Below are 16,357 nucleotides of genomic sequence, written 5' to 3' on the forward strand. Positions count from 1 at the left end.
ATACCCAGAAGCTGTCAATCCTGCTGGGGGAAGACAAACACACAGCCAGACTGGCTGGTCAATACGTGGAGACCTGTCATAGCCTGAGGGACAGACCGTGAACACGTCACACTAGAGAGGGAAAAGAGAGAGGGAGGGAGGGAGGGATTCTGTTTAATATAGAGAGAGGGAGGGAGGGAGGGAGGGGGTATTGTTTAATTGAGGGAGGGGGGATTCTGTTTAATAGAGGGAGGGAGGGGGATTCTGTTTAATATAGAGGGGGGAAGGGGGTACTGTTTGATATAGAGGGGAAGGGAGGGATTCTGTTTACTGTATTAATATAGAGGGAGGAGGGATACTGTTAGTATTAAGAAAAATTCTTTGTCTGTATATTTGAGTTGGTTATGCCATGTATGTGCTTTGGCAACACAATTATTTTTATTGTCATGCCAATAAAGCCAATTTGAATTTGAATTGAAATTGAGAGAGAGAGAGAGAGAGAGAGAGAGAGAGAGAGAGAGAGAGAGAGGTAAAGTAAATATAAAAGATCGTAAAGATAAGTGTTTGTTCTCACCGTGTTTGTTTGTCTGTCCGTGCACCGTTTGTTTAGTGTCAGTCGTTTTGTCTGTCTGTTTATTTTGGCGTCAAGTGCCGTGTCCTGTTTTGTATTCCGTTGTTTAAACCTTTTATTTTGTTATTAAACGCTGAGTGCAGCCATTGCACTCAGCTCATCATCCCCACCGTCTCTGTCTGTGTATTCCTTTCTGGTCTGACGCCACCCACTCTGGCCGTCTTTGTGACAGTCTGTCATACAACGCAGCAGTAACATTGCAAAACACTCTCATTGATGCATAAGGCATTCCCCTTTTAAGAAGTGTACCGTAAAAATTTCAGTTATTTACAATATTTGCCAGCAGACCTTGAGACCGGCGTTTATATTAGATCACTAGCTTCACATGCTTCATGCGGTTATTGAGAAGCCGCTAACATACAACCTTGTAGCAACATCGTAACTCAATTTAAACATTCCAGCAAATTTGTTAAAAGGTTGTGTGTCAGTGGGAACCAAGTAACAGTTTTGTTTTATAGCAAAATTACATTGTATTGTACACCCTCAAGTATAAAGCAAAAGTATTATTACACTCTTCCTATTTACAACAGCATGTTGGTTCTCTTATCTGTCCAACAATCTCGAAGTTACAGTTATTATAAAGTATTGTTTATTTCGTACATTTCTGTTTTGAACAAAATAAAATAAACGCTGTTTCTCACACAGTGCTTAACACATAACTTTGCTTACTAGCATACTTTCAAAAGATCTTTCTTCAACATTATACCTGTCACTGATCTGGTATTGCTCATAGTGCTGCATGCATTTCCCTGCACAAAACGAATTCTTTTCAAATAAGATCATTAGGTTTATATATTTTTTTATTACAGACATTTTGTTATGCCTTCTAATTAAGCATTACTGCCAGGTGTCTTCTGAAAATCTAGTCTTGCTGATATCTGAGCAGAGATACAGACTTCATATTTTTAGTGTTCTGGAATCTCACCCATGGAAATATGTCATGGTAACCGTCTCTTTATTTTATTGCTTATTTTTATTTAATTACATTTTTACATGTCACCTAATGTAGCTGTTGTATTTTGGTTGTGAAACTTCTTTATTTTTTTTATTCGCTTCCCATTCGGTACACAAATTTGAATGTATTTTTTTATGAATCTACTCTTTTCTCTCTTCTCCCTGACGGTGACAGCATACCTGCGTTGGGACTTTCAAACAAGGCTGTCTGTAGTGTTGTATTCCCTTGATTTATTAATCTCTCTCTCCGTGCTCTTTCTTTCGACTGCATTACTCTCTATGTAACATCTAGATACCAAATGGACTGTGTTATATAGCTTCGGTCCTAGTAGGTCATGAAACATAGTGTTGTGGAACAATATAGGAATTCACTTGCGTCATCTCGACGGGGATGGGGGATGGGGGATGGGGGATGGGGAATGGGGATGGGGGGTCATATAGTAATTATGCATGAGTCCTATAATACTGTTTGAAAGGTGCTGTTTGTTTTTTTTTTTTAAAGCTTTTTAGCACCTCAACATCAGCACCTCATTTTTATGAAGCTAGTTAATGGAATAATGTTTCCATTTATGTTTGAACTAGAATACCAGGAAGAGGAAGAACCAAATGCACTAAATAATGTAGTTGCTGAGAATGCTGATGTGCAGCTTGCTATATATAGCTACAGTAATGCACTGGTGCTGTTTTTGTTAATACCTGTGAAGACACTATTATTATTATTATTATTATTATTATTATTATTATTATTGAGTAAGCCTGGAAGCTCAGGAAGCTTCTCTTAAGAGCTTTTAGGTTAGTAAGGAGAAGACCAGTTAGCTGTGTACCATGATTACAGATTTGACGTCACAGAGTGCGTTGCGGCAAGTTCCCAAGGCAGTGTGTCTGGCGGTGGACAGATGTGCAATTGAGTGACTTAAGCAGTGTGCTAGAGGTTTCACTGAAACCATAGCCTGTAATTTGCTGACCTTACATAATTCAGCCTTTAGCAAATCAAACTAAAAAGCGAGACAGCAGATTATCTGAATGGTGCTATTTTTAATATTACCTGTAGATGTGACATTTCTGGACATCCACTGCCCACCTCTTTCTAACGTTTTTGGTTTGTACTGTTTTAGTTTAGAAAGGTTTTCAGCATTTATTGTGTTGTGTTGTCTGTGTGTTATTTTAAATTTCTATTTGAACTGAAGCATGTTGGTGTGTGGTACATCACTTTTTTTGTTTTGTCATGTTGTGCTCTTCTCAATGCAATACCCACGGACAGCTCTTTTGTACAATACGTTCTGGCCCGTGCGCTTCTGTTGCTGGTTTGTGACTTGCTACCGAAAAGCGTGAATGTCAGTCGTGCGTTTGCTGGTCTGCAGCAAGGATGTGTGGTTTTGTCTCATCTCATCTGCCCTGCAGTTTTTTTTTTTTTTTTAAATTGGTGGCAAAATTATTCTGTTTACCTGAGTAAGCAAGTTTAAGGTGACGTGTATTTCCAATCCTTATGTCTTACAGGTGTGTCCTTAATTTGCTACATAGATACATTTTTTTTATCCTATTTAACTTTAAATATAAGTGAAACAAACCCCTTATTTTATTTATTTATTTATTTGTGTATTTAAAAAGAGGCTGAAAAAGGTTTAAAATAAATCTAGTTAAACAGGATCAAATACTTAAAAAAATATTCTCAAGTTACATTCCTTGCAATGGAATCAGTGACTTGCCACCCAAAAATATAATCCCTCACCTCAGTCTGAGACTAGCTTGCCATGCTTAAGGATGATACAGAATCCTCCTCACTGTGACTTATAGATAAACTGCCCTTGGAGAAGGAGGCGATACAGGAAAGATACCCAGTCAAGCTAAGCGTTTTAGTAAGACTCAGTATAGCTGTCTTTATGCTTTCTTTTTCCCTTCTCCTCCTCTCTTTCACAGGTGACCGGTGTGCTCAGACCCCTGAGGGGGGGCAGTTCTTCAGTGTATCTGCTCAGTATAGCAAGTCCTACTTCCAGCCGGTCATTCTCACAGGCAGCCTGTCAATGCCAGTGAACAGAATTGTGCAGGGAGTTGTTCATGCCAGAGGTTAAAGCAGATCTAATTAAGGCCACTGGAATTGTAACACAACTTTCTGACTCTCACTAATGCAGTTGTGTGTTTTTGGGGGTGGTCTTCCATGATTGAAAGTTTGAAAACAGGCCAGTAGAGTGCAGTAGTTTTTTAATTTATTTTTTTGCTTGAATTCTCTCTTCCATGCAGAAACACTGCAATGACACTTGTCGGTGTACACATGATTATATGCCATCATACACAGAGTTTTTCTGTCCTATAACCTTATACAGTAAAAAGACTCGCAACTTCATGGCAACTTATCTTATTATTTATACAAATCAAAAATTATAAAAATCAAACATTTATAAGCAAGTTATTAGTGGAACTCTGCAGCAATGGCCAAAGGTTTTGCATCACCTAGAATATTAGGATTGAGACAAATAAAAAAACCTACATGCATATGAACATAATTTAGATCTTAATTTAACATCATGTAATCAAAGAAACTACAAAATGATATCGCCATAATAGTAGTACAGTATTTCATGTTAGATTTCAAAATGTCAAATTATTCAGTTTTTTTCAGTTTTTCTTAAGTATATTGAAAACTACAAAGTGGTATGTAACTCAATATGTTAACGTGACATTATTCAGCAGGTTTCATTTGACTTCATCATTTGACTGATTCTAGCACTAGGGTGGCAAAGCAGGGGGTGCTGTGGCTATACACCCTGCAGGCTTGCAGCAGTGATTACCATTGATGTGATTTGGGAAAGCTCTGGAATCTAAAATAAGAATTAGAAAATAAGTATGTTCTAATTACAAAGTTAAAATGCTGGTGGCCGTGGGCTCAGAAAGGGGCACTAAAGCAGAGGAGACAAAGTTGTTCATGGAAGAAGCAAGCAAGGCAGACAGCTGCTGACTCACTTGAGAATAATACAATTAAGAAGAATATGAAGGCTGAATAAGTAGAGGGAGGGAAAAACAAAACGGAAAAATAAAAGTTGATTGATAAGATTAGACAAATGATGCATGGGATCTGGTGATTATATTTATATATATATATATATATATATATATATATATATATATATATATATATATATATACTGTATATATTTATGCAGCAATTCCCAGAAGTTATTCTACATAGGTTTTGTATTGTGGAACATGGCATTAAATCCATTGAAGCAATACCACTGTTTCTTCTCAAATCGGCTTCCATTTGATCCTGATTACTCACTTGTTTGTTTGATATCAGAATTCTTACCTTTATAAAAGTTCCCCACAGTAAAACCATATCCGTGTAATAAAGTGTAGTGAAAGTATAGAGAGCATTGTAAAAAATAACAAGCTATGGTAAAGCATATGCTAAATACTGTGGTAAATGTGTATAAGGATATATACTGTATACAATTCACATTCACACAGCAGTTGAATTTCTTTTTGTTTTTGTGGTGTTTGGGGATACACTATGTATGAAATGTGTGTTTCGAGGATTTACGGACCTGTTTTAATCAGATTTCAAGATTTAAGGTTGTTCTTATTCTGTAACGCCTTGTGTTAGTTAAATTATTTTCATGACCTGTACTAATTTTACTCTTTATTTTGCACAGTGCCACCTCCAGAGGATCACTTCCTACAGAACACACTGTGACCTGAAGTTCAGAAACTGTAAGTCTCTGAAAAGGTGACCTAGCGACATTACTGTAACTGAAATACACTGTCTGCCTTGCTTTATGTAGTTTGTAAACCAAAATTCTTATGCCCACTGAGTTCAAACAAATTTTGTAGCCCTTAGAAAACTGTTAACGAGGAAATGGATTTCATTACAAGGCATAAATAAGAAAATTAAGTAAGAACATAAGAAAGTTTACAAACGAGTGGAGGCCATTCAGCCCATCTTGCTCGTTTGGTTGTTAGTAGCTTATTGATCCCAGAATCTCATCAAGCAGCTTCTTGAAGGATCCCAGGGTGTCAGCTTCAACAACACTACAAATATTTAGGTTACAAATATTTAACATTACAAATATAAGTAGGATAGAACATGAAGGTACCAGGACATCCTATTTGTTATCCACTTTGACAAAAACAACTTTATGGCTTAATTTATTTTTTGTGGTGGAAATTGGCACATCTGATGTAAAAAAAACAAAACAGTAAGAGTGTATGTATTAGAGTAATTAGACTGCCAAAGCATCTTATTTAATAAGAGATCACCTATTTACCAGAATATACATAAACTATAATTATTGTGTTCCGAGTTCATTTAAGGCCTTAATTGCCTTTTCAATTTAACGCATTCTTTATTATTAAAGCACAAATTCAGCACAAAATATGCAGTACTCAGAGCCTGTGTTTGCAGATGACCTGATGTGGCGGAGTGTCCCGCCCCTATATGTATTTGTATTATTATTTGTATTTTTTTTTGCGGCGCAGGTCAAAGCGCCGCGTATTTGTTATTGTTTTTATATTTTAAAAACCTTGTGAGGATGCGTGACTGATCAGCTACTGATTATTTAACTAGCTGACAGTCACGCATCCTTACTAAACTCGTGCAGACTGTGGCCGAGGGGTAATAAGATAATTAACAGCTAGTTAACCCCTCGGCCAGAATATAAGAACCTGCAGCTGTCCGTGCTCGGAGGAGAGTGTCAAAGGCGAGACAGGTTTTGAGCAAGCGCGAGAGAGTAAACAACTGCTAAGTATCGTGCTGGGGTAAAACCAGCACGCTTATATGTTTATTTATAGAGAGAACATGATGGGAGACTACATTTGGGGGCTGATTCGTGAAAGTGATTTACAGTATAATCGCAAATCTCGAAAAACTACTCACTTCTAAATCTTCTGTAGTCATTTTTGTATACTTTAGTATAAATACATGTTAATTTGGATTCATATGTTGTTTTTTTCTGACTTTATGTGAACGAAAAGACACAAATTCGCCCGTTTTCTCATTGGAAATAGGTAAATTTCAAAATATCACTCCTGGTCACAAAAGCAAAGTTTGTGGGGAATAATAGCCATTTTCTATACTTTTGAGGCATAAGCAATTAGGAAATAACACTTACTACCCAGGAACCAAAAAAAAAAAAAAAAAAATTGTTATACGGTGTTATTTAATAAAATCAGCTGTACGCTGTATCATTTCAGCTCTCACCCGTACTTCCTGAGTCTGTGTTTCTGGTCTGTGACGTCACCACACCTCACCACTGCAAGCCATCCTTCACACCTGATTAAAATTTGTGCTGACATACAGTAAGTGGCACTGTTCATTGAAGGCTGCTTAAGAGCAGACATGCACCAATAGCAGCACGTATGTACCCAATGAGCCTCTACACAATCGTGTGTGTTTTGTGATGTGGACTAATATCCACTGGGGGCTATGCTGGAAGAATAATATGAAGTAGGGTGAAGGGGCTAAACAGCACTGCTGCTGTGGCAATAGACCAAGCTGAAAGCAGAAGGATTTCTTTTAGTTTTCCAGAGAACAATCATTTTGAACTATGTAGTCTAAATTGCTGTACTTGTCATGTGAAGTAATGGGATAAAGCAGAAACCAAAAATAAAATGACAAATAAAACGCAATGAATACATTAAGTTAGAGACTTTATACGGTCTACATTGTTTTTGAATATGTTACTTCTCACAGGTACCTGTTCAGCATCCTACAGGATTATGTATGTTTTGTGGTTCTCTGTTGCTGTTTTTGCTTGGGTTTGTGCAACTCTAATTCTGTGCCATCTGCACCTGTGGCAACTGTGAGTTAGCAGTCTGTTACTCACAGAGGGGATACACAATTACAGCTGCACACCTGTGGTGTCATTTACCAACCAGTTCAGCTCTTAGGGGTCTTTTTACCAGCAGACCCAGGAGTTGACCTTATAAATACATTGTAAATGACCCAAGCAGAAACAACAATAGAGAATGATTGAGGATATTACAAAGGTAGGGCATTTATGAAAATGTAGATGATGTGTCTCTTTACCCTGTAGTATCTATGTAGTGTACATTACCAAGTACAGTACCCGTAACCTTAAATTGACCATGTATGTATATGTTATTTAACATTTTAAAATGCTTCATACTGTGTGTGTGTGTGCGCAAGGCACTGTCTGTCATAATCGATAACCTTCTGTTTTATCTTGTTAGTTCACGCCTGAGCTCGTTATAACCTCCTCAGTTTGATTGTGTACAGTGTTTACAATTCACATTCAGGGCCATTGTCTTCTGCACTTCATAGAGCACAACAGTGATAATATTTACATCTCTGTAGCGCTTTTTCATGCACTACAGTGTACTAAGTAATATTGTCACTGCACTTCCATTAACCATGGCAACCATTATGTGTTTTAACCTGGCTCTTTGAAGTCTCAGACCTCTTCCTGATTGCTGTGCTTTCAAGGTTACCAAGCATTGTGCAAGGGCAGCCTGTTCTCTGTATTTTCTGTTGCAGGATGTGCATCCCAGTTGATATGGGTATACAGTAGTGGAGGCGCTTGCATATATGTTGCTTTTCTGTATTTCTATCTATAACTTGTCCAATTGTGATGGTACTTTATATACACACTTTGTCATCATACTAAAAGTTCAACAACCATGTGCTTGTCGTGAGGAATTGTTGCCGCCAATAAAAAGCTTTTCACTTTTGTCACTTTTTTTTTTTTTTAACCTTCATTATAGCTTGAAACATGTGCTACCATACCAGTAAAGCACAACACAACTCGGATATTTATGTGCCAGTATGTATTACCGGCTATTCTACAGTTTGTGTTTTGAAGTTATGAACGCTCTTCTTTGGGATGGTTGCTAATGTGTATCTCTCTCTCTCTCTCTATCTCTCTCCAGTGCCGGTTTCAGACCCCTGTGTGTTCTCTGCCACTGCAGGCCTCTAAGCCGGAGCACGCAGCGATCCTCCTGTGGAGTACCTCCAGCTGGAAGCAGCTGCAGAGCCTGGCCCTGCCCAGCCTCACAGTGACTCAGGTGGCCTCTCCTGACAGCAGGTTCCTCCTGGCTGTGTCTAGAGACAGGACCTGGTCTCTGTAGAGGCAGAAAGATGAGGCCCAGTGTGATGCTCCTAAGTGCTGACTGGTTAATGTGGGGTTACTCTGGAACTGGAAAGATAGCATTTATATCACTGGTGAGGGAGAACGTTCTGCTCAGGGTTCAGATTAAAAAAATAAATACAGTGCCTTGCGAAAGTATTCGGCCCCCTTGAACTTTGCGACCTTTTGCCACATTTCAGGCTTCAAACATAAAGATATGAAACTGTAATTTTTTGTGAAGAATCAACAACAAGTGGGACACAATCATGAAGTGGAACGAAATTCATTGGATATTTCAAACTTTTTTAACAAATAAAAAACTGAAAAATTGGGCGTGCAAAATTATTCAGCCCCCTTAAGTTAATACTTTGTAGCGCCACCTTTTGCTGCGATTACAGCTGTAAGTCGCTTGGGGTATGTCTCTATCAGTTTTGCACATCGAGAGACTGAAATTTTTGCCCATTCCTCCTTGCAAAACAGCTCGAGCTCAGTGAGGTTGGATGGAGAGCATTTGTGAACAGCAGTTTTCAGTTCTTTCCACAGATTCTCGATTGGATTCAGGTCTGGACTTTGACTTGGCCATTCTAACACCTGGATATGTTTATTTGTGAACCATTCCATTGTAGATTTTGCTTTATGTTTTGGATCATTGTCTTGTTGGAAGACAAATCTCCGTCCCAGTCTCAGGTCTTTTGCAGACTCCATCAGGTTTTCTTCCAGAATGGTCCTGTATTTGGCTCCATCCATCTTCCCATCAATTTTAACCATCTTCCCTGTCCCTGCTGAAGAAAAGCAGGCCCAAACCATGATGCTGCCACCACCATGTTTGACAGTGGGGATGGTGTGTTCAGGGTGATGAGCTGTGTTGCTTTTACGCCAAACATAACGTTTTGCATTGTTGCCAAAAAGTTCGATTTTGGTTTCATCTGACCAGAGCACCTTCTTCCACATGTTTGGTGTGTCTCCCAGGTGGCTTGTGGCAAACTGTAAACGACACTTTTTATGGATATCTTTAAGAAATGGCTTTCTTCTTGCCACTCTTCCATAAAGGCCAGATTTGTGCAGTATACGACTGATTGTTGTCCTATGGACAGAGTCTCCCACCTCAGCTGTAGATCTCTGCAGTTCATCCAGAGTGATCATGGGCCTCTTGGCAGCATCTCTGATCAGTCTTCTCCTTGTATGAGCTGAAAGTTTAGAGGGACGGCCAGGTCTTGGTAGATTTGCAGTGGTCTGATACTCCTTCCATTTCAATATTATCGCTTGCACAGTGCTCCTTGGGATGTTTAAAGCTTGGGAAATCTTTTTGTATCCAAATCCGGCTTTAAACTTCTCCACAACAGTATCTCGGACCTGCCTGGTGTGTTCCTTGTTCTTCATGATGCTCTCTGCGCTTTAAACGGACCTCTGAGACTATCACAGTGCAGGTGCATTTATACGGAGACTTGATTACACACAGGTGGATTCTATTTATCATCATTAGTCATTTAGGTCAACATTGGATCATTCAGAGATCCTCACTCTACTTCTGGAGAGAGTTTGCTGCACTGAAAGTAAAGGGGCTGAATAATTTTGCACGCCCAATTTTTCAGTTTTTTATTTGTTAAAAAAGTTTGAAATATCCAATAAATTTCGTTCCACTTCATGATTGTGTCCCACTTGTTGTTGATTCTTCACAAAAAATTACAGTTTCATATCTTTATGTTTGAAGCCTGAAATGTGGCAAAAGGTCGCAAAGTTCAAGGGGGCCGAATACTTTCGCAAGGCACTGTAAGTATATATATATTTTATTATTTATTTCTTAGCAGACACCCTTATCCAGGGCATCTTACAATCGTTACAAGATATCACATTATTTTTACATAAAATTACATTATTTTTTACACATTATTTTTACATACAATCATCCATTTATACAGTTGGGTTTTTACTGGAGCAATCTAGGTAAAGTACCTTGCTCAAGGGTACAGCAGCAGTGACCCCCACCTGGGACTGAATCCACGACCCTCCGGTCAAGAGGTCAGAGCCCTAACCACTACTCCACACTGCTGCCCTATGCACATGCACACAGTCAACCTCGGCTAACTCGACTGATGGATAACGCGACACCTTCACTTAATTCGACAGTCTTCGTCCTTAATTTTCTTCATATAAAATATATGCATCCTGCCTCTAATTTTTTTATTCAACACCATGCTTTACTCATAACTTGACACTTATTACTGGTACCAAAGGGATAAAAACTATTAAAAAGACTAGTGGATAACTCAACACGGTCATTTCACATGACTGACCTTCGACTGGAAACGGATTGATCATTCATGAGTGAGAAGTGAAAAATTAGATCTCGTTCAATTGGCTTTAAAGCTCAGGTTATTCGAGATAACAAGCTTGTTAGCAGAACTTTTAAAACGTGTGTTTTTACATGCAAAACAATCAACAATGTTTGATTTCTGTGTGAAACTGTGTTGTTTGTTATTGTTTTTGTTCACCGAGTTAATTCTGTATAATGTACATTTGTTAAATTTTGCTATTTAAGCCGTCACATTAGACAGTACAAGCCAGTAACTGAAAGTATAGTCAACAGTTTGTGGTTGGATTGTTTTCGTAAAAATAACACTGCAGTTATTTTACTAATTCTTTCAATCAAACTATACTAGTTGTACCATGTTTGTACAGCACTGCAGTTCTTTCAAACATTTTCATAAGGACATTTAACTAAAAATAAACCAGTAAATACTGTAATACTGTAAACGTGTGAGTTCTGTTACTTATATGCATGCTAATGCCATGGCTCGTGTGCACCTGTGGTTAACTTGATATCTTGGATAAGTCAACCCTAACTGGCATGGAGAGGGGAGAGGGAGAGGAGTGGGTGGGGGTTGGTATGAACATTTCTATTAGTTAATGTGGTTTACTGTTGTAAATTATCTGTGCATTTTACATGAAATCAAATAGTACATTGTTCTCTATTCTGAGACCTGCAGTCTAAACAGCCTGAATGAAATTGAAGCCTCTCTGACATTTGCACAGGATTCTAGATAGATAAGGTCTGGGCTCTGTCTGCCTCGATGTGGCTTGTCCTGTCCGCACATTACTAAACCGCTCAAATACAAGAATAAAGCTCCAAGAAATATAACCGTGCATTGCTTCTTCTTATATAGAAGAGGGCTTGGTTCAGTGAATCACTTATATCTATAAGAACATAAGAAAGTTTATAAACGAGAGACGTCCATTCGGCCCATCTTGCTCATTTGGTTGTTAGTAGCTTATTGATCCCAGAATCTCATCAAGCAGCTTCTTGAAGGATCCCAGGGTGTCAGCTTCAACAACATTACAGGGGAGTTGGTTCCAGACTCTCACAATTCTCTGTGTAAGAAAGTGCCACCTATTTTCTGTTCTGAATGCCCCTTTATCTAATCTCCATTTGTGACCCCTGGTCCTTGTTTCTTTTTCAGGTCGAAAAAGTCCCTTAGGTCGACATTGTCTATACCTTTTATAATTTTGAATGCTTGAATCAGATCGCCGTGTAGTCGATTCAATTCTTTAAACCTGTCTGCATATGACATGCTGTTTAAACCCAGAATAATTCTGGTCGCTCTTCTTTGCACTCTTTCTAGAGCAGCAATATCCTTTTTGTAGCGAGGTGACCAGAACTGAACACAATATTCTAGATGAGGTCTTACTAATGCATTGTACAGTTTTAACATTATTTCCCTTGATTTAAATTCAACACTTTTCTCTATATATCCGAGCATCTTGTTGGCCTTTTTTATAGCTTCCCCACATTGTCTAGATGAAGACATTTCTGAGTCAACATAAACTTTTTCATAGATTCCTTCTTCAATTTCAGTATCTCCCATATGATATTTATAATGCACATTTTTATTGCCTGCATGCAGTACCTTACACTTTTCTCTATTAAATGTCATTTGCCATGTGTCTGCCCAGTTCTGATGCTGTCTAGATAATTTTGAATGACCTTTGCTGCTGCAACAGTGTTTCCTACTCCTATTTTTGTGTCATCTGCAAATTTAACAAGTTTGCTTAATATACCAGAATCTAAGTCATTAACAGGTTATTGTATGGAGAAACTGTGACTCCTCTGAAAATACAGCAGAAAATTATGAAGTTGCCATTCGTCCCTGCTCTTCGGTGCTGGATGTCAGTGAAGCAGCCACTGCTGTCAGCTTCGCCCCTGTGTTGATCCCAGATCAGAGGTATTGTGCTGATAGACAGGAATGGGCAGAAGCACATGATGGCTTTGGCAGCGTGTGCAGAAATAATATCAAGAATCATTTGGACAAAGCAGTGATTATGTTTTTTAAAAACTGTGTAGTTTGAATGCATGGAGTAGCTTGTATTAAATGATTGTATTTATTTATTTATTTTTTTAAATTATTTTTAGCTACATCCTGGCAGTAGGTCTAGAGGGTGGGAAGATTAAGATTACAGTAAAATAACCCTTTCTTTGCCTATTTGTTTAACCTGTGGCCATATGTGATACAGACCATGCACTTTGAGGTAGTGTCTTTATATTTGGTTGGCAGCTGTATTCTTTGATTCTCTCAATAATAAAGGTAAATTAGTCTTGCTGTTATTCGATTTTTATTTTTTTGCCAGATCAACGATTAATATCGACGTTTATTTTAGAAAGAATTTATTTTAGAAAGAAGGACTTGTCAAGCACAGGTCCTTAGTGTTTTTTTCTCCGGAAAAAGCAGAGAAAAGCTTTCATTGGCCAAGAGAAGCCGAAAAAAAAAACAGTGGTGGATCTGAGCAATACGCATAGTCCCTTCACCACAGACATAACACGGACATAAACAAACAAGATAGCTGCTTCCACATCCAGCGCTTAAAGAATATCGTGGACATTTGCCAAGCTTTTTGAGATGTTATAGTAATAGGCTAATGACTTGGATGACATTATTGAGGAGTTTGGTGATAAAACGAGTGATCAGGAGATGATTTATAAGTATGCACGACTATGAAGAGGTATGTGAAAAATACGGCGAACAAGGGTGGGGCTGGAGATGCAGTACTAAGTGTCCTGTTGATATGCAGTGCCTTTTAAACCTGTTTTACTGTGAATAAAATTACTTTTAAACAATGTGTGTAAAATAAACACCTTGTGTGAAAATAAATTGGACCTGATGCGCCTGACAGGTGCTGAATACATGGACCACAAAGGGTTGAGATAAAGATCCTACACAAATGTAAAAAATGTCTTAAATAAACCATAGAAAATGTAGCATATAAGTGTATTACCCAGACTTTTAAAGCATACATTTACAAGTAAAAATAATATGCACAGAACAAAACATTAGATTGTTGAAAATAACTAACTTGCACTTATTATTCGGAGTCTGAGCTCCCTCTCTCCTGTTTCAGCACAGCTGGACTCAGTCACTGGAAGGCAAGGCAGACGGGCCCACTTCGTCCTGCCACGGAGTCTTTGGCCGTCGATCAGGGGATTGTGCACAATATTCATTAAGTGTTTTCCTCTTGCTCCCCATTTTCAAATCAAACTAGTAACTTGTTACTGTATATACCTATAGATTCTGGCTGGGGACAGGTAAGTAAGCTGGGCTGAGTTGAGTGGGGGACGGAGGGGGGTGATGCTGGGACGCCAGAATCACCGTCGAGCCCTCTTGAGGTGTCGTGGGCTAGTCGACGAAACACTGAGGATGGAAGGTGCCCACTTGAAAACCCCAGAGATGTACCCTACTTAGCTCAATCCAGACGGTTGTCATGCTGATGCGCTGGGGAGGCCGCACTTTGGTTGATCCCCGGAGCCAGCATCGCAGCCGTTGTGTGTGCTGATGCGCCAGGGAGGCAAAATAAGCTGATCCCTGGAGCCAGCATTACACTTCAGCCATTAACACCAGACAGAAGGATATCTACATCACCATATGGAAGGAAACGTAAATGGATGGAGACACATATGGATCACATTAGTTTACTGTAAAGCTACGTCTTAGTTGGTGCTTATCTTGGCGAGAGCCGAGTTCAAATCAGCATGAAGTTTTAACATCTACTCTCGTGTAATGGAAATCATGAAGATCTGGATACGTCCAGTGACTGCTGTGAATAGTGCAGCTGGCAACAAGGGAAAGACCTTGTGACAGCCTGGAGAGACAGCTGACAGGAGGAAAGAGACCCCATTGGGGCTGGTAAGGGTTAGCTACCCTTGTCGGCAGTATCCAGCTCTGTGTTTACAGGATGCTGGAGACACCCGCCCAAGGCTTCTAAGAAATTAAAGAGAAAAATACCCCTAGAGTCTGCGAGAGCGGGGGCGGAAGATGACTCAACGTTGGACAACACGGTTAACGACTTAGGAACGGAAACGGATATGAGTATGGAGAGTACTTCACAAAAGACTAGTTCAAGATCTGCAGTTAACAAAGACATGGAACTCCAGGTTTGTGTCTGCGGCTGGAGCAAGGCGACAACGGTCAGGGGTTTGAAGATTCATCAAGGGAGAATGAAATGCTTGAGGGAGAAGGGACAAGGGCCTCGCATTGATCAGTACTTCTTACGAAGTCAGTCAAGTCAGTCGAATGAAATCCAGCGACAGGAAGCAAACCACAGTTCGCAGGATATCAGCACCCCTGTCATAGATGTGAGGAGGACTTGCATGGACACAGTTAGTGATGAACCTAATGATCCTTGTGAACCCGGTCAGACAAACCAGCATAAGAAAGAAAAGAACCTCAACGGGCACAAGCCTGGAGTTAAATGGCCAAGAGCTTGTGAGAAAACTGCATGGGACACAGTAAACACAGATCTCTGCGTTGCATTGGAAAGATTAAGTGGAACAGTTGAAAAGAAGCTGGATAAATTTGGGGACATCATCTACGCATATGGAAGCGAGAGGTTTGGAGTTGAAAAAAGGAAGGAAAAAGTACAAACTATTCCTGGAAAGTCTAGACGGCAGCAAGAGATTGAACGCTTAGTTAGAGAAAGGAGACAGCTGAGGAACCAATGGAGAAGAGCAGAACAAAGTCAGAAGGAGGGACTCAATCTCTTACAAAGGGTCATAAAAGATAAGCTTGCAACATTGCGCAGAGCTGAGCGCCTACGGAAACGCTACAAAAAGAAGGAGCGTGCGAGAGCTAACTTTTATAAAGACCCATTCAAATTTGTAAAGAAGTTATTCACCAGTGAGAAGAATGGCACACTAAAAGCATCTAAGGTTGAGCTGGAGAGATATTTGGAGGAAACACATACAGATTCAAAAAGGCAGGAGCCTATGTCAATTCCGTCAGACATCCCACCTATCAATCCACCAGAATACCAAATGGAGGACTGTGCACCTAAGTGGAAAGAAATAGAGCAAGCTGTGAAAAAAGCAAGGGCTTCATCATCTCCAGGGCCTAATGGAGTTCCGTACAGAGTGTACAAGAGTGCTTCAGGAGTTCTACGAATTCTGTGGAAATTGATGAAAGTGGCATGGGAAAAACAGGTTGTACCAAGAGCATGGCGCCGAGCAGGTGGAGTCTTTATACCTAAAGAAAAAGATTCTACAAGCATCAGTCAGTTTCGTCCTATTTCCCTATTAAACGTAGAAGGCAAGATTTTCTTCAGCATTATTGCTCAGAGATTGTCAGCTTACCTATTAAAGAACTGCTTCATTGACACTTCAATACAAAAAGCGGGCATTCCAGGTTTCCCAGGTTGCTTAGAACACATCAATGTGATCTGGCAACAAATTCAA

At 39.4% G+C, this 16,357-nt stretch overlaps 1 pseudogene; it reads left to right on the forward strand.

The window, feature by feature from the left end:
• The window catches only part of LOC131733313 (elongator complex protein 2-like), a 49,439-nt pseudogene extending 36,336 nt beyond the window's left edge, over window positions 1-13,103 (forward strand).
• The last annotated feature ends 3,254 nt before the right edge of the window (window positions 13,104-16,357 follow it).

The sequence above is a fragment of the Acipenser ruthenus genome, chromosome 4, assembly GCF_902713425.1.
Source record: "Acipenser ruthenus chromosome 4, fAciRut3.2 maternal haplotype, whole genome shotgun sequence".
Classification (NCBI taxonomy): domain Eukaryota; kingdom Metazoa; phylum Chordata; class Actinopteri; order Acipenseriformes; family Acipenseridae; genus Acipenser; species Acipenser ruthenus.